Raw genomic sequence first — 19,738 nt, forward strand, 5'->3', positions numbered from 1 at the left:
GCTATAATAGGTCTTAGATTTATGGACGCGTTATCGACCGTTGCCGAATGTTGGTACACGTTGATTACACATGCTCATTGATACTGCCTCACCTGATAACAACGATGATCGATTGCATCGCATACATCCGAGAATAAATATACACATTATAAACATACTAATCTTGTCAATCACGACGTTGGCGTGTGGTTTAGTAACACATTTGTAAGATTATTTAATAATTGATTGACAATATTAATCAAAATATTCATTATCACATGAATTCAAATGATACAATGTAAAACAATGTTTTCTTTGCTTGTACTGCGGTGTTTTACATTTAGTTTTATGTTATTTTATGCTCACATTGCCATGAACATGAACTTTTCCGTGGCGATCATAAAAAAGCTCGCAGTGCGACTACCGGCACGTTGTTAAAAATTTAAACAAATTGACACGAGCATTTTATTGCGCCGGCGGCGGCAGCAGTACAGAGAAAAAAGGGAAGAAGAAAAAACGTGTGTAGTCATACATTACAATGTGTAGACGTCTGCGTACAATATGTGGATTGTGTGTCGAGCATAATCCAGGTGTTGATTTACTTTAGCAACGCACACACGGAGAAACAACTAGTGCCCCCAGTGGAATGAAGTTCCATCGGATGCTCCGGCGCGCAATCTTATTTGTTCACTTAGCGTTTATTTGCTTACGCATAGGAAGTATACTGGAAAGTAATATAATCACGTCTTGTTACGTTGCTAGACTCTGGACTGGAGTGATAACGAATTTTCTTTAGAATTCAATACGTGGATTTAAATTAAATTGAGCTTTTTGAATTAAAATGAGAGAAAAAAAAACAGGAAATTGATAGAAATTTGAGAAAAACAATTACTAGAAAGCGATTAATATAATCACAATTAGACAAATGAAATATGAAATATGAAATATGAAATGAAATTTTTAGGTTAAAACATTGGTTTTTAATAATTATTCTCATATTTTTATCATATATTTCTCATGTTTTTCTGTATTTTCAAGAAAAATTGCCAAAAATTGCGAAAAAATTATTGCAAAACTAATTAACGTCACAATTTCAAAAAACAAATGAAAATTTTCTAGTTAATTGTTTCGTTAAAACACATTTTGGGAAAATAATCCCAAAATTTGCGCAAATATTTGCTTTTTTGTTAATTATTGTGATTGAAAAGCAATAAAATCACAGGATATTGCTTTTTTGGCTTAAAAATTAATGCGAAATTGAAACGAATGCAAAACTAAACAATTATTAGTTAGTTATTCCATTAAGATTGATACGTTTCCGGTTAATCGTGATTTAAATAGTCGGCCACCAGCTTGCGCATCATTGACAAATCGAAATTGAATTGTGATGTGGCTAGCACAGACCGCGTCGCACATTCGAAATTAATCGCCTCATCAATTCGCGCCCGGCATTCGTCAATGATTGCTGCATTAGACACCTGATTGTGATGGCGATTGCGATTTAATTGCTACGCTCATTTGATTATTGTCCACCACTAATTGCTCAGCACTCTGCACTCAAATATTAATCATACCTCTTTTTTGCATATGGCAGTAATTAAAAATAACCTTTAAAAACATGCTGAGAAAGATTTCGAGCGTTTCGGTTTATTTGATTACCAAAAACTAAACACAAGCACACACGCCGCCACGCATGCAAACATTACACAAATACACGTGCCACACATGGCTTTTTGCCGGCATGAAATCGTTAACTCATCAACACGTCGAGTAATTAATCATTCGATAAATTGTGTGCTTTGTGTGTACGAATTTTTGAGACTTTGCTTTATTTTTTCCTCCAATTGGTGATGAAAAAATCGTGGATGTTTTGCTCTGCAACATCCGTGACAGACAGAAAAAACGGTGACACGTAAATAATTCGTATCGGGGAAAACGTTCAAAGGAACTTTTCGCCGCAGAATTCGAGATTTTTGAACATTCAACAACAATATTTTGCCGACGGTGAAACATTTTTATAACTTTAATAATATTGACGCTAGCGGCGTTTGATCTCCTTTAAATACTTTCCGATTATATTTACGAAAAAAGTTTATTCTTTATTCAATAAACGGTGAGTGTACACTTGCGCTCGCTTTGATCTTTTTGGCATTGAAAGCTCGGCAAGCTTTTGAACTCGGCTCAAATCGTAAAGTAGCGAGAGTGAAAAAAATTACAAATATTTTACGGTTAACATAAAGTAGTAGAAGTAAAACATTTCTTCAGCGTGCAAGTATGTTCGGTTGCCTATATTAAAACGTGTTTTCAAAGTTTCTTGAGGATTTCTTCGAGTGTAGCAGCGTGAAAGCCGAGTGTTAAATATTTGCTGAAATTAATTTGAATGAATTTTACAGTCACGTCCGAAAATATCGCATTTCCGGCCGGTGGGGAAACGCGCGAGCGCAATCGTATTTCATTTCATATAAATCTGAAAATAAATAAAACCGCAATCCGACACCGACACCGGTTCTCTCGTGCAGGAGGCGCGCGTCTCGCATTCATTACGAACGCGAAATTTAATTTCGCCTTTCTTAGGAAAATCATAAGTGCACGCTCGCTCACTTTTCTAATTTAATTTCGATCGAGTTCTAATTGTTTACTCTTCCGTTCATGTTCTCCCCCCAGTAGCTGTGCGAACAATGCGTTTTCGCGTTTTCGTTTTTCGTTTTTGTAATGAAAATCGATTTGCAGGCGTTCGAGCGGCACGATTTTAATTACATTTGCAAATACTTGGTGTAGCGAATCGAACGGCAAACACGATATGCATGAGCCCGTCTGCGCAAACACGAGACGCGTGAAGCTCAAGAGCAGCCATTGCTAAAGCTCGTGAGGCTTGTGAGAAGCTTGATGGTGTTTGCCGTCTTAAGTGTCCAACGCGATGTTGGATTGATTGTGAACGGCGGCGGGCGCATTCGATTTCTAATTACAGCTGAGCGAACCAGGAAATCAAACACGGCGCAAAGACACAACAAATATTCCTACGTGAGAGTATATTAAATTGTTTGACATGCAATATTTGCGTACATACTTCGAACGCAAATTAATTTTCATTCCATTGTGCGTTAAAAGCGTTAAACATTAGTTGAAAATCAATTACAGTTTAGTTTTAATACAATAATCGAGACATGCGTCTGAAAGTCATTTCAAGACAACACAACAAAAAAATAAAATAAAAACACGCACATTAAAATTAATAATTATGATTTACGTCCGTATATCTGTCGACATTTGTTCTGTTTCCAATAAAATAGTGGGTGTTCCCGGTGAACACATGACTGTTCCCAACTGAGAGGGTAGAATCTATTTTGTACTAATTGACGAGCGATTTATCGTTCGAATATCCGTGGTAGAACAGATGTATACCATTCGCATCGACACGTGATGAAAGACTACTCAAAGTATCAGATATCATTTAAATATGTTAAAATAATGCTTTTAAAAACTTAAAAAATCAGCGATTAGATAAAACCGTAAATCGTTGATTTAGTTGATTTGTCGGTTGACACTTGTATAAAATTTCATATCCGGGGTTACGGGGTTGCACGCGTTGTGCACCCCCTTCGATACTCGACGTGGACCACGCACTCACTCTCTCCGCGCGCGTAATAAACTCGCACTCGATGTGCAGCACGAGAGTACGAGAGAAATATGAAGGGTAATGCCCTTTAGGGGGTGCAAACATGGGCGCGCACACGTTTTGCGACACACAAGATTGTGCGCGCCCTTAGGAAAGAATTACTAGACAAATAAAGCAGCGATTTTAGTGCGACTCAAATCGCAATCTACCAAATAGTCCTAATGCATTTAGCGTACGCGACAAATTTAGGGTGTCGGAACCTTCGAACGGTAGGCACATAAAAACCATAACCTATGAGGGGGGCACATAATCATACGAGATATAAATCCATGGGGTAAAAATATAGACATTTAATTGTGTAAACAAGCTTTGTGAGTGAGAGTGATATTTCATCACGTTTAAAATTGAGGTTATGCACAATAGCAGTACATAACCTTTATTTCATTATGCTATAATTTAATGTCTCTATTTTAAGCGTGTGTTGTTTTTAATGAATAATCCCATCCTGTATGACATGCAGGGGGGTGTTGCACCTCCACCCTCCTATTAAAAACGCATAATACATGTGACTTAGCGACGCAATAAACACCCACCCGCCACATCGCCGCATCGGTGTCATATAAACGTGTAAAACGTGATCATAAAACTCATAATAAAATCGTTGTTAGTTTATCCAGTATGGCCGCATACACAAACCGCGCAGTAATCAAATATAATTAAAAGCGCACCCGGAAAGTCTCGACGCGGATGCATTCACGCCTAACAACTGCAATGCAATGCATTGAAATTGTAAAGAATGGAAAAGGCAACAACACGGCGGGCACAGAAGTTGATGTTGTGACTGGTGCAGCGGTTGCCTTTGTTCTTGCGTTCGTGATTCTCGTATCATGATGATATCGTGATAAGTGATATGAAACAGTGCCAACACGCGATTAGAAGCGGTGGTTTGAGCACTTCAAAAGTGCACCGCGTGTTTAGTCGTCAAATATTGGTGAAATAATATATGCTACTTCGGAAGCTTTTGTAGTTTATGGTCATTAACAACAAAGGCTTATTTTATTGTTACCGAAATTGGATATTGTATGAATTTACCACGCATTTAATCTAGGTTAAAATATTGCTGCATATTTTTCAAAAATAATTGAATGATGATTTTTGCGAAAAGGAATTAAAATATTAATGGGTAACCGTTTTTATACAAGTAATTGACTTTTGATTTTATAAATATAATTAAAATACAAATAAAATTTCAAATTATAAATAATATGATTGATTGACTTTTGAATTGTTAAATAATAACTCTTGTTATCGATTCATTACGACTACTTTCTATGACACTATGATTTTTGTTGTGATTTTTTCATAATAAATTGTACTGTGGTATTGTAAATTTAATCCGACACAAATTAATAGCGCTATTGTTATACTCAATATAGCAGACAAAGCGTAATTTAATTCATGCGCCTTCCATCCGATTGTAAAATAAATGACATAAACATTGGTGAACAATAAATTATTACATCGCGCTGCGCACATAATTATAAATCAATTTATTATCTCGACAAATTAAATTTTAATATTTAATATTATCAAACCAGTAGTATATTATATTATACATTGTAGGCATTATGGAATAAAATATATAAATAAATACATTGTTGCGTTTTGAGCTTAAAAGTTAGACGGCGAAATATCCGCTGCAATTTTTTAGCGCCCCGAAGGAGCGTGCGCGCCTTTTTATTTGTGTTTGCGCACTTTTGAATGGCAGCACAAAGTCGTAAAGACGCTTTCAAAAGTGTATTTCGGTGGGTTTAGCGGCGAGGACGCGAATGCGCGCATAAAAGTATTACCAACTTTGCGTTTTGTGGTGAAAAACAACACAAGTCGCCAAAGGCGGCTAACGCGAGAATGGCGGCAACACAAACGACATCAGTGCACAACTTTAAGTATACGTATCCGTAATAGTGACAGGAATATAACCGCATTTCTCTGGATAAACAAACATTAGTGAAATGCAATTTTTATTTTATAAAATAATTAAAATTAAGCATTGAAATATAACAAAGTATTTTATAATACCTTTGACGAATAAAAAAGTGTAAATTTAGTAGTTTGCCGTCTTGACGCATATGCGCCGGCGTCAACACCGAAGAGAGATCGCCACAGCGCAGCGCTGCGCTCTTATCTACCGCAGGCGCTGATAAAACGCATCGACGTCGAGCGCAACGCGTTCAGTCTCGGTCCGCCGCTCGACGTGACGCGCCGTTATCGATATCGACGCTTATCATGTAGTTCTGCTATCTCACGTGGCCGTTTCAACGTTTGCTGCAAGCATTGCTGAATTTAAACATTGAAATCATTTTATTTCTAAATATTAGAAAACAAAACATTGCAAAACTGTGTTTCATTCGTGTGAGATCATCATCGACAAACAGTTCGAAGCAGACAAGTTGAGGTTAAAAGAACGCGCTACTGGATTAGTCATCAGCTGCTCGCCACATTATCTTATCTCCGAGATTTATTAATTCGGTGCGTGTATGGTTACAGCACTTATTCACACAACTGCCGCCGCTGGTGAGTACCAAGCGTACAAAACTAATATTAGTTCAAATGAATAGGAATAGGTAGTTAGTTGTTTGTTTAAAAAAATATAAATACATACTAGTATTGCGTGGGGTTTGGACTTGAACTAGAAACTAAACGTTTCTAGCTATTTTAACCTGTGTGATAAAATCACTCCTATTTTTATATTAATCTTATCAACATGTCGAAAGTTTCGGGTGCGCGAGTACGCGTGTAATTCGAGTGTGAGGTAATATTGTTGTTTACGCTCTTTTCGTATGGGAATAAATCGCGTTGGCTGAATTGCGGGCGAGCTGAAAGTCGGCGACGTAAAAAGAACGACGCCGAGTGAAAATAAATATTCCCTTAGCTATAATACATGAATTCTCACTATGTGGGACAAACTTTTTTTTAAAAAATCGAAAAAAGCGAGCAAGTCGTAAAATGTATGAAAGTTTTTTTTCGCGTGGAAATTAAGAGTTATGGGATTTCTTAGGGAATTTGTTTGGCCAAGAGGCCAAAAGGTTCCATTTATCAAACGAAATTCTAAAAAATTATTTTTTGGAAGCATAATTTCGGTAAATATTATAAATGTAATATGTCTAAATTTAAATTAGAATAACTCGTTAACTATTTACACAAAATATGCATTTTTTGTGTAGTGATTTATTATTAAATTTTACATTTACCTAATATTACAAGGATTTTGTTGATTAGATTATTGGATAATAAGTTGTAAACAATTCTGTCATTAAAAAATTTAAAATCACTCTGTATCTTTTTGTAATCATCGTATATTCATAAAATCTTTGTTTAAAATTATATTTCTAATTTAATAGTTAGTTGATTATGAAATTATTAATGTAAGATAATAAATTATTGCGTAATTATTAAATAACTACAAATTTTAGCAAAAAAAACGTACAAAACTATAACGATTCATTCAGAAACAAATCCAATTCATGCACAATTGTTGAATAAATAGATTTTGCTACATAAAACATTGCATACATGTGTTTTCACAAAATAAATTTAAATGGTGGATGCGCCTGGTAGAATTTCATGAATAGAGCTACTCTCCATCAGACTAGTTGCAGCTCGTCGTAGGTGGTACGTGCATACGTAATTAACCAAACATCGAGCGGCAACAAATTTGCATTTGTTCGCTCATTGAAGTCGCAGTTGATTGCACCAGCCGGGCGACCAATACGCCAGCCATCCAGTCCTGAATGCCAGGCACACTGGCGGTGTAATGGAGATCATGAATCCCCATCCACACTGCGTCGGTGATTGTTGACTGATGAAACGGTAGCGCAATTAAATGTTAATCAGATTTGCTTGTGCAGTGCCGCATCGGCTTTTGATCTGAATGCATCTATAATAAGACCGGCAATAGAGAGCGCAACAAAAAAGCGCAGAACAAGGTGAAATTGCACACGAGACACGACGAAAACGTTGTTGTGTTATTTCGGTGCTTAAGTCTAGAATTTATTGTGTGCTTGTAATGGGGACATTATTATCATAATTCGAGGAATCTTAAGATTTATACGTCAATTACGATTCAAATTAAACATTTCCGGGGTACGTCGCTGGTTTCGGGCGGCTTTTAAAAGCGCGTAGATGAGGACCGAGCGCTCTTCCGTGATAAATTCGCGCGTTTAAGAAGTTTAATTATGTTTTATAGCTGCGGCTAGACTGCAGCCAATGAGTGCAGTCATTAGTTTCGGTGTGGCTAAATGCTTTCACTTATTTTTAACATAACCTAACCTAACCTATATTTTGAGGTAATGATACCTAACCTAAGTTTCCTTTTTAAATGTAGAAAAGAAAAAAATGAGAAAATGAATGTGACGTTGTGGTTTGTGGTATACTTATAATCGAAATTAGTTCTCTTTGCTTTGAGTAAAAAGCAAAGTTTTAGTAGCTCTAGTAGGCTCGACTGTCATCAGGAAATCTATGCAAGATGCGCTCACAAAGGTGTTTGAAAAAATCACGTTTGAAAAATCCGCGCGCCTCTCAGTACTACTCGTCGCACAGCGGCGGCGGCGGATGCAAAGTCGTATAACACACTTTTTTACATTTCGCTCTTGTTCGCGAAATGAATGCCGCAAGGCGGCGCTGCACTAAAGGCGGAGGAGAGCTTTTTAAGTGGCTCACTTTTGTGCGCGTCGCGCAAAAGTTCAAAGGCGTTTTTTTCCGCGCGCGACGCGCAAAAAAGCGCGCCTCCTCCATGCAATTCAACATCAGTCGGTATTGGCACCACGGAGATTTGCGCGTGTGTATCTCGGCGTCGCGACGCTGCTTCGGCGTAGGCGAAGGCGCGACTACAAAGAAGGAGAATAGTCTAGCGCCGGGGATGGGAAGAGCCGATAAAGGATGAGAGCACTGCTCCAGTTCCCATTGCCGACGCATTGACAGCGTGAGGCGGCGACGAGATCGGAAGGAATTCGCGAGCGTATTTTTATTACGTGACTTTAATGGCGAATTCCTGAACGCGAGCGATTTTTATCGAATGACCCGATCGTCAAATTTATTGTTGTGTAAAAGATGGATTGTTAGGAAATGCTATAACGACTTGTACTGCGACAAAATTAAAAAATCTTGATAATTTTTTCGACGGTTTTTTTTATAGTGAATATCTTCTAAACTAAAAGCGCTAGAATACAAAGAATTGCAGATTATGAAGGATTGAAAAATTCTCTATTAGATTAGTATACGAAATAATTATATATCGCAGGGTAAAAGTGCGAAAAATGTGATTAAAAATGCTAAGAATTAAAATTTTTCAAACTTTGATTTTTTACAATTGCGAATATCTCGTAAACTAAAAGAGGTAGAAAGGAACGAATCGCAGGGTCTTAATCTACGGAAAATTCTCTATCGAATAAGCTAGTTAAATTGGAAATTTAAGAGTGCTTGATAATTTTTATCGACGTTTTTTGATTGTGAATATCTTTTAAACTAAAAGCGATTTTTTTCCTGCAAAAAATAAAAATTCATACTCTTCATTTTAAACTTTCAGTGTTATGTTAAGTAATAATCACTCTGTATACGCAGTTGTACTTAAACCCCTCGAATCCACTGTCTAGACACGTATGCAAATGAGTTTCCGGCGCTGTGTAAATTCGCGATGTAAATGCAGCGCAATCAATCGCATTTATATCGTCGTTATTAACAGAAATTTTATATTAGTCTGGACGGTCGTAATAAAAACCATCCACGCACCCCCATTCATCTATTTCATTGCTTCTTAAATAAACCCAAACTTTATTTGAGCAGCGCAGAATAAAACAAACCGGAAATCAATTTTATTGAATAGTAAAAGTTCAAAAGGTAATTTTCTTTTCGTATTTTCATTCTTACTTAAATAAATATACGATGCAAACAAAAGTAGGGTACAAGAATGTTGTGAAATAAAAATACCGAGCTTACTTTAATCTATCTAATTCATAAAGTAGGTACTCGGAGAACTTTCAGCTTCAACTTTTCAGGTGGCTGAGGTGAACGTGGCTTGTATACGTAAGATAGATGTGTAGATATAACTTCCTGAAATAGATAACTTCCTGTTGGTTTCGTTTATACGGAAAATACCTAGGCAGGTAGCGTAGATGTGTACCAAAAACCATTCCGAGGAAAAATGGTGTCGACCCGGAAACGTGCACAGCGCTTATGTGTCGAATATATTTCTTCAACAAAATTTGCTATTTATCAAGACTTTTACGAACTTTTACATCACAAATTTTTATTAAAATTTTCATATTTAAAAATATGAATTTTAAAATTGCTATTTAATTGTTTGAAAAAATGCAGCTTCCCTGAATTCTTGTTAAGGTGTTAGGTTTGTAAAAGATGAAATGGATGAAGTTTGCAGATGATGGATGAGTATTTCTCACATGCGACACACCAACTGATACAGCATTATTTATGTGCCGTGAAATTCCAGCGCAGATGCGGCTCACGCTTCGCGTTTCTTGTCGAGACGAAAAATTCGTTTCCAACACGCCACGAAATGTTTTTAAATAAACGCTCGTATACACCCATTCGTTTATCTCATCAAGCGGCTTCTAATTACACACATCTTCAAATTGTCAAATTAAAACATCAAAATATAACATTTCTCAACATCGAAATATTTGGTTCAACAACAAATAAATTTTAGAGATTAAACGCACCGCAGCTCACGTTCGATTAAATTCGCATTGTTATTAGGCGTCATAAGAGGGTGTCGCGGTAAAGCGACGAGCTTTTGTGCGCAACAAGACATTGAGATGCAAACCGGGCGCGTTTGATCCTCCAAGGAGCGATGACTGACAGGCCCCATTTCTTCGCAGACCCCGCATTTGCGTGCAACGAAAATAAGAGCGTGTAATGCTTTTATGCGCCCGTCCACCCTCAAAAACCTGTACGGCTCTATTCGCATATTCTACACTTCGACGACAAAACGTTACCGCACTCCACGCTTCACTTGGACTCGTCGGGCGAACCACCCCAATGCGAAAACCGAGGAGAGGTTATTCCTCCAAGTGTGCAGGGAAAATGGAAAAAATTGCATTCGGCGTTCCCTATATTCTAACAAGGGTGACGAGCCACGCATATCAATGCTAGGACCAACCCCTAACACTTCATATTATCGATTTTGATGGCTTAATTTTATTAATTAACTTCTGGATGAAAACGTAGGTAATATTTAAAACTAACTTTGGACAAAGCAACCAGGGAAGGTTTTATTTTAAAATAACGATTATTTGTTTATGTGAGTTCAAGTCTGCGCCTGTGTTTTCGATAAACACATAAATCTGTCATCGCGCAATAGCAACGTCTGCATTTTGTCCTTCATGTAAATGTTCAGGGTTGTCTTAAATTTATTTTTTTAAAGAAAAATTGCTAAAAACATAAAAATAATTGATTTGAAGTTTGGACCGTTGTTCTGGACATATAACATACCAAAAAATTATTTAGTTACTACAACCCTGTAAATGTAATTCGTCTGCGGTAATAAAAATATTCTACGCGCACCATCGCCCAACCACAAACTTCTCCTATTCGATGATTCACTCAGTCGCTTAGAATTTTTACGCTCCTAGAATCGTAACCATTGCAGTTGCAGCGAATCGTAATCGAGACGCGAGCGCATATAAAATGAAACACGTTCGCGGGCAAATCGCCTGACGAGCTCTAAAACCCGCCCGAAAATAGATTCAATATATAGCAATATATTCATCAAATAAAATCGTCAAGTGTATTGAGTTTCAACGCGGCGGTCGTCGTTTCTCGTTTCAGCGATGATAAACGCAATTAAACAAATTTTTAACGCCGAAATGTGAACCGAGCTGCACTGAAGCGAGAGTTGTTTTAGTGCTTGCGTAGCACTCCGTGGCGTGAAAGGGAAATGATGAACGAAACGACGGAACAGATGTTTTAATCCAGCGTGTCTATCAATCTTTCGTCTCGACGCGCGGCGCTGCAGCCGGGCGAGAACTCAGAAAAACGACAAGTTTAAGATCGAGCGGTATGCGCAGTGCACATCAAGTGCAAACAAAAAGTGTGAATATGCTTTGTGTAATAAATCAAAATATGTATGGTTTTAGCTGAAAGGCTTACATTTTCGCAGCGAATGGAAAATTAGCATTAAGATATGGATTTGTCAAAGAGAAAGCTATCAACGTAAACGCACTTAAGCGTTTGCGCTTAACTGTTAGGAAAATAAGTGCATTTCCTTTTTAATGCACGCGCGCGCGCGCGCACTGATACGTTTATTCGAAACAATTTTAAGATTAAAATTCGAGCGCGCTGCGCTGAATGGACATAAATCAAACGCTAACGTGGTAACGAGATTTCAACATATCGCAACGTGTGTTTACAGTTGTTTAGAAATTTTACGTTGCATTCCAAACATTTTAAAGACTTTTTGTTGTGTTAACTTAACATGTCATTATTTTGACAGCAATTTAACTTAAAAAAATTCAATATAATTAAACAGATGGCGCTTGAATTGATAATTTTTAAGGTTATTTTAGCTCATTTATTATTTCGTCAATATAACAACATATTTCGCAGTTTCTTGCTTCGGATTAAGTTTGCAAAGGTGATTAATTGTCGCGAGCGCCACTCGGGCATGTTCTACTTGAAGTGTGTGAGCATAGCTCGCTTATTAAATATGACGTCTCGACGCTTTCAACACGCGCTAGTTAAATTCTTGTAAGACATCGTTAACGTTGTCACATCGTGCGCTATGCATTTTAATGCGCTTCTCGTTTCATGCTATAATTGCTCCGCATTATCATTACTAAAAAATCTTCCTTGTTAAAACTTCATCAGCAGCTTATAAATATATAACGCAACACAACAACCAGTTTGAGTTTGAGTTTGTGTTTGCTTGCATTAAATTTTAATTGATGTGTACGCACGTTCAGAAGCTGATAGTGATGGGGAAATTAAAATGTTGATTACGCCTGATAAACGTGACAAACGAGCGCGATCAATTGAAGTTTAATTGAAAAACGTTTTTATGGCGACAATGCTCGTCGCCGCCATAAATAATAAAGTCGTGCGTCGTAAATTATATTACTTTTATTTGGTTTCTATAAGAGGCGGATCGAACGATGATGCTATGCTATCTTAGGCTATGCTACTACTTGTACTATCAAATGTGGATGTATAAAAATATTGTGTTTGGGTTTATTTCGCTGGGAAAGCTGAAGTTGAAGTGTTCATAACAGTTTATTGTGTTAGGAAGTTAATAAAGTTTTTATATCGGTAGATGTATTTCCTATTTCGTCGTTTCCGGAACGGAGTGGTTTTTTATAGAGATGTATCGAATTCAGACAGCATCAATATACATATTGGGAAAGTTTTATTAGTTTCATACAATAGGAAAATATTTTTTGTGTATGTGTGGCTGCATAAAAATGCTTTTAGACATTTTTTAACTTCTAGGTCACAGATGGCGTTGTATGTTTTTGTTATAATAAGCCGTACCTAGTAAATTGCAGTATTAATTTACTGCTCACATTAAATACGTGGACACACACGTGTAACGTAATACGAGACTGTGGATTCAAGAGTGCGTGGCACAGCTTCACGCCTCTCGCGCTAGAAAAAAAAAGTCGCGACCACAAAAGTATTGCATTACACCAGGTTGTGTACTTAGGCTGTAATAAGCACAGAGCAAAAAGTGTAATGAGAAAAACCGGTGTTGTGTGTGCTCGCGGTTTTCGCACATGCACCGCTTTTTATAGGTCATGCGTTTTCAATTACTTCGCGCGCGGGTTGGGAATTTGCGCAGCGATAGTTTTGTCGCGTCGTGTCGCGGACAGAACATCATAACGTGGAATAAATTTCAAGTAGACGCAAAATGTGTGTTGTGTAGGAAAAGACGGAAGATGGGAAGAAAAAGTTGCGAGTTGGGATTGTGGAAAATAGCAATCTTTGTGCACGCCCAAAACAGAAACGTCGAATGTTTTTAGTATTCAATGCACACGCAGACTCGGGAAGCTCGTAGCTTATACAGCTTTCGGCCGCCCTCCAGCAACCAGCGACAACCCCAACAGACTTCCTTCTGTGCGCCGCAAAAAATGATCGGGAATATTTTGCATTCAGCTCGCCGGCTGATAACTTTTCTCAGCTACGGCTGAAATAGAAAAACAACAATTTCAATTTGATGTGCGTGTTTTACTTAGCCACCTACATCTAATATTCGTCAATTCAACAGCTAGGATAACAAATATCATGTAAAAATAGAAATCTTAAATTAGATTTACATTTAGAAGTCATAATAATGACTTAGTTTGAGGTGTATAAACTAGGCAGCTTCTTTCACTCAACTATAAATGGTGGTAAGACACTGAGGTGACATTTAAATATTCCACATTGAGTGCGATTTAATGAAAGCGACTGTGGGCGGAGGGTGTAGTTTTAATTGGAATTTCGGTCCCCTCGAATTTCTACGGATGGTTGGGAATCGCCATCCCTTTATCTATCTTCGAACATTTCGAGCACGGGCCAATGTGAAGTGAACTTTTTCAGCTTGCCATTTGATTTAGAAGCGCTTTCATTTCCACAAACGGTTGACATTCGTTTCCATCGCGTTGGTATTTAATCTCGGTAGCTCTTTGTTTTATTTTACGGTTTTGGTATCACAAATTCCAATCGAGCATATGCTGTGCTCTTTTTGTGGAAAGTGTATCGATTTTTTTTGAGGTTTTTGTTGTTTTTTCTTTGAAATTTTTGATGTTTAAAGCGTTTGAATATGTTGCGATAGTTTTTGGCACTTTTTGAACGTGTTAACTGTGTTTAGTCGAGCCATTAACATTCGTAAATCGTCCGCAAACGCGCGTAATTTCCTGCGTGGCGTATGTCGAGCTATTAACCAAAACTCTGGCATTCTGACACCGCAAACTTTGCCCATCTTCAAGTTGTGCGCAGGCACTATAGCCAAGAGAGAAGTGCGTTGGTGCGTATTGTATGTTTATGTGAGCGTCTTGCATCTTGTTAGGCCCCGAAGTTCGATGCCATTGCAAACGAGCATCGCAGACTAATTCGTCTTAATTTCCGTCGTTCTGGTCGCTTTGTCAACGTCATCCCAAGGAGCCCCATTTTATCTTTGAATAGACCTGCGCTGCGACTTGAGCTTCACAACTTCGTAGCTTCCACAAGCTGCTTTGGTTCTAAAAGAGGCGCCTAGTTACCCGCGCCAGAATATCCGCGCACAGAGAAAAAGAAGTCATCAATTTCGTTCGTTTTTTTGGAATTTGTCCCGCATTGACAGGGGTTACGACGGACATAATGTTATGATAAAATCGAAGCCCGTTCAATCTTGCTGCTTTGTCCATCTGAGCAAAATGAAGCTGCGAGTAAATCCAAAAAAGGTCACCGGACGAAATCCGTTGAGCTTGTGCCATAAAGAGGGCATGAAAACCCTTCAATGTCGTCGTATAAGCGGATTAACTTTGGATATTCATTAAGGGATACTAATCCACGTGAAAAACGCAAGAAATTGCATTTGCAGTAAATAGAACAGCAGAAAACCCAGTTTCAGTAATGATTATTTCTTATTTCCGTCTTGAATTAGAAATTATTGCAACCGTAATGGCTTCTTCATGCGCAGCACTGCTTCTATTTGCTCATGTGATCATGATCACTGCTTGGTTTGATGCTTATTTAAAACCCCAGAGACCGATTTGTGTTTAATCGCACCCGTGACAGACATCCGGTTTTGACCTGGAAAAGACTACATTGCTGTTTGTTTGGCAACACGCACGGGAGTAAATAATCAGATAATAGTGTAGGTTGTCGCTAGATTAGAAACTGTGACTCTAACCGCATCAAGATGAAAACGAATTTGCCATTTTCGCATAAACAAGGCGTGTATAAGTATACGAATAGTGTCGTTTTGTGTTTACTTATTTTCGTTTCTTGTATTTTCGCGAAATGCGAACGTGTGTGTTTGTAGGCCAAATGGGAAAAGTACAATGTGATTGAGCATCTAACAAAAATTGCGCCAGCGACAGCGAGAGCACAAAGTAAAACGACACAACACACAACTTAATTGTGATTTATCTTATTGTCCGTTTCGCCCGAGTCGAACGAGACGAAGCTGTCATGAACGCGAGCGAAATGCATCAGGCGTTTTAATTAAATCAATTTAGTTTTCTTCGTTTTGTGTCAGCGTGCGTAGATTGTAACATACGTGAACCCAGCCTGCGAGTGTCATAGACACAGCAGGCGCCAGGCATTTAATTTACTTTTTTGTTAATTGTTAATTTAACGCTCGTAATTGCTTTATTGGCAGAGTCGTTAAGGTCAGTTGAGAATGAATGTTAGGAAACATCTGACAGGCACGGCTTTGGGATATAAAATTATCAAGCGTCAATAAATAGTAACATGTCAACTTAACCTCTAAAGACTTATGCTTTATATTAATGTCAACGTCATTAAAATCAGATTGAGAATCAATTTGGTTGCATAAAATCATAATCACCAACTGCCATCTCATTATCATAATGTTCTTTAGTTGCCTCCAAGGATATTTGAGTCGCGCGAGTTCCATTATTGATAAATAATCGGATTACAATCTACGTGTCGCCTTGCGACGCATTGCATCGCTCCCAGGTTGTTTTGACGTGACGGGGAATTTTGAAATGATTGCCCTGAAGGTGTCCAAATGCCGTTTACCTGTAATTCGGGTAATTCTTCTGCGGTCTGCCATGTAAAGCGGATTAGAGTTTCCAGTCTACAATATTTATCGCTTTGTAGCAATCTGCAGGCTGTGAATATACACTGGTATTGGATTTTCATTTGCGAAGAAAAGCCTCTTATTCAAACACACATCTGCGAAATGTCTCCGGTGACAAATTCCGCAAAATATTTTGCGGTTTTACAACAAAATTCAATTATATTCCATCTAAGTTCTTTCCGTGTTCATGGCTGTTCGGTACGTACACTTATCTTATTATTCAATTAAAGGCTCGTGATAAATGGCTTTTCGTTTAAGATAAATGCGCTTAAGGTCAAAACAATAAAGCATCGATTTTTGTCACAGGGCATAAATAAAACTTGTTGTTCTCCAGCAGCGGGGATATCAGATTCGAAAATGTTGTTGCAGCGCACCACGGGGACAACAAAACGACGGCAGGGTCGAAGTTAGATAATAATAAATACATGATTGATGACCGCCGTGTGTTCGCGTTAGCGTCGCGACATGGCAGCGCGCGTAAACGTGATGGAAATACTTTATATGCGCTTTGCATGAACTCATGAAGACTTGTGTACGGTACCAGCGGAATACAAACACGGCGATGGCGATTCATGGGTTACTAAGGTCACACTAGGTAAAAGATCCTCGAAGGTATAAAAATACACACTCAAAGTGTGTTTGTGTGAAGTATGATTGCTTTCGATCGTTAAATCTATAAGAATCAAATCGCTTTATTTAAATTTACGATCTGTCGGTTGTGCAGTATTTCATTAATGTGGGATTAACTATTTCGAACAAATTTATCTGCTGTTTCAGCTGGTGGTGACATTAGTACCAAGTTGACGTGTATACGACTAGTAGATACTTGCATGGCGAATATTCCGACTAAATTTAGTTCGATGTAGGTTTTCTTGTCTTTTTTGCAAAGTTCTGATTCATACCGGTTTACTGAAGCAGAATAAACCGAACAAAAAAGCGAAACTATTTGCCACCATGAAGTGGCACTGGCGTCACACGAAACACTCTCCGTTGGGTGATCTTTGTCAATCCGAAGACATAGGCATTAGCATTGTGCAGTCATTCATATTGCCATTATGGCCATGTTTCACTCTTACCCAACTCGCTTATCGCCTGCGCCTATCTCTTGAATATTCGATTCTATACCGAAAGGAAATGAAAAGAGGCCCAGACTGTTTATCGCCTGTCGTTATCAACTGAAAACGAACGAAAACGACAAACCTATGACGATAGAGACGATAAGTCGACGTTTATTTAGTTGACAAGAGCTTCGGAATGGTTGGGAATATTGCGGGGGTTCTCAAGGTATCAAACTATGTGCATTCGTGTCTGGAAATTATCCGTGCTGTGCATGTTTATTTATTTGTATAAACATGAGATGCATAAAAATCGTGTTCGATATTTAAATAATGACTGGGTACAAAAAAACACTCGAAATCAGACATTTGACAGTCATCAGACGCTTCAAACTTGAAGATATTAAGTAAACACGTCATTCAAGAGTCGCAGTCATGGGAAGGTTACATTTTTAAGGGATAAATCTGTCAGTGAATCACGGAAATTTCATCTTGAGATAAAATTTGTTAAATAAACAGCGTATTTTTAGATTTTTAATGTGTTAAATCAGGTCGTATGCGAAATGCGTAATCAATTTGTTTTGCAAACTTTGCGCGCGCATTAATTTATTGCCATTCATGATTTATTCTATAAACACTACTAATCTCGGAGGTCAATCGGGTGCTTGATAAATGTTTCATTCTCGCCGTTTATTTTATTTATCAGAAATAAACAATTTGCTATATTTTCCACATCCTGCAACGATTATTGCGTTCTAATTAAATTTATAAAATTTTCTGCTTGTAATAATTATATTGCTCGAATAAACCGGTGTCTATAAATATTTAAAGCTCCAGTCCATACTCGTCATCATCATCATTGTCGGTCATCTTGATTATATACCTATAAGGTATTAGTCAAATGTTTGTTTAGGTTGGATGCATTTATATTCCACCTTGAGAGAGCTGAAAAAAAAAACAACGAGTATGATTGAATAGTCGGTGTTTTTCTTTTTCGTTCTTTTTTCTCTTCGTAAGCAGCTTGGTGCCTGCTGTGGCAGCGCAATCTTGAGCATCTCATTTCATACGTGAACAAGACACACTTTCCAAGTCCAACACACATATTCGAGCCGAACCCATGGCTGGAAACGAAATTGTTAGGCATTCGGGCGGGCGCAGATCAAACGAAACGATGTATCATCCCATGTCAAATTGTAATCACGCATCGCACGCATCGTTATAACATAAACGTACGACGTGATTATTATTGCACTAGTTTTCACTTATTGTAAATATAAATACGTATACACCGCGTGTTTAAATGGATTCTTAAGATATCTTATTAGTATTTGGGAAGAGAGTGTGCTGTGAGTAGATATGTAGGTACATAATAATAAATTTAAAATTAGTGCTCGCGAGAGTCGTGCAGGCGCAAGCAGCGCGAACAAGAACAAGGCCCCGAGGTGTTGTTAATGTGATTATTATACGATAATAACATTGCCAAATTAAATTAAATGAGAAACTGAATTTTATGTGCTTCTTGATTAACATCTGCAGGCCATGCTTGATTTACTTACACACGACTAAACTGTTTTCACATTTCACATTTCTCTTGCTCGAGGTTAAATAAATTAAATTATTACTCAAATGCACATTATATATTACTGTTGGAATATGCGTCGTTATAACACCGGCAAAATAACAAAATTAATCAGGGCTATCCAATACTTTTATTATTGTATAAAGATAAAGTCTTAATGTGTGGTATACAATAGGAGCATTATTGTACGAATGAGTCAAAGGTTTGGCTTTAAGTTTTTGCAACGTTTTAAGTTAGTTCGATTAAGAACTTGTAAAAGAGCGGTATTCTTTTCGGTGCAGCCAAGTTAAATAAAATATTAAAGCGAAAATCTTTCTAATTATTTAAATACCAATCCATAACTTCTAATAATTACCAACATAATTACATGTTTTAATCTTCTTTGTCTGCATTTGAAAAATATTCAACGTTTTGTAAAAAGTTTAAATGTTAAAGCATAGAAATTTACGATTTTCAAATGTTAACGTTTGTCATAACTTTGTGTGTTGCATTTGTTACATTTGCCATTTGCATAAATGGCTTTGCATTATTTCGAACGAGGCCACATTACGATTGCTCCATATACTCACGGCCCGATTGTAAGGAAGTTATTGTTCGCTTACTACGCAATTAATATCACTGTGAGTCTTCCTCCAGCCCTACATTTACATACATTCACTAAATACATAATCGTATTTGGGTCGATTATATCTCTTGAAATAATAATCGATGTG

The 19,738-nt window shown here is 37.6% G+C and overlaps 1 protein-coding gene across 4 annotated transcripts in view; it reads left to right on the plus strand.

Annotated features, from left to right (window-relative positions):
• fz2 (frizzled 2) overlaps positions 1-19,738 on the plus strand; it is a 48,039-nt gene that overhangs the window by 1,592 nt on the left and 26,709 nt on the right. For 2 of the 4 annotated variants that reach the window (XM_065304331.1, XM_065304334.1), the window contains exon 1: positions 5,827-6,169. The exons of 1 other annotated variant lie outside the window; for it this stretch is intronic. The gene's annotated coding sequence lies outside the window, so the exon portion shown is untranslated. Of the gene's footprint in view, positions 1-5,811; positions 6,170-19,738 lie in introns of those variants that run through there. One more of the 4 variants, XR_010548630.1, reaches the window with a different exon arrangement.

This window comes from Atheta coriaria, unplaced genomic scaffold, assembly GCF_025399875.1.
Source record: "Atheta coriaria isolate IRGN ID8LTWV9N9 unplaced genomic scaffold, Caltech_Dcor_3.1 hic_scaffold_6_pilon, whole genome shotgun sequence".
In the NCBI taxonomy this organism is placed as follows: Eukaryota; Metazoa; Arthropoda; class Insecta; order Coleoptera; family Staphylinidae; genus Dalotia; species Dalotia coriaria.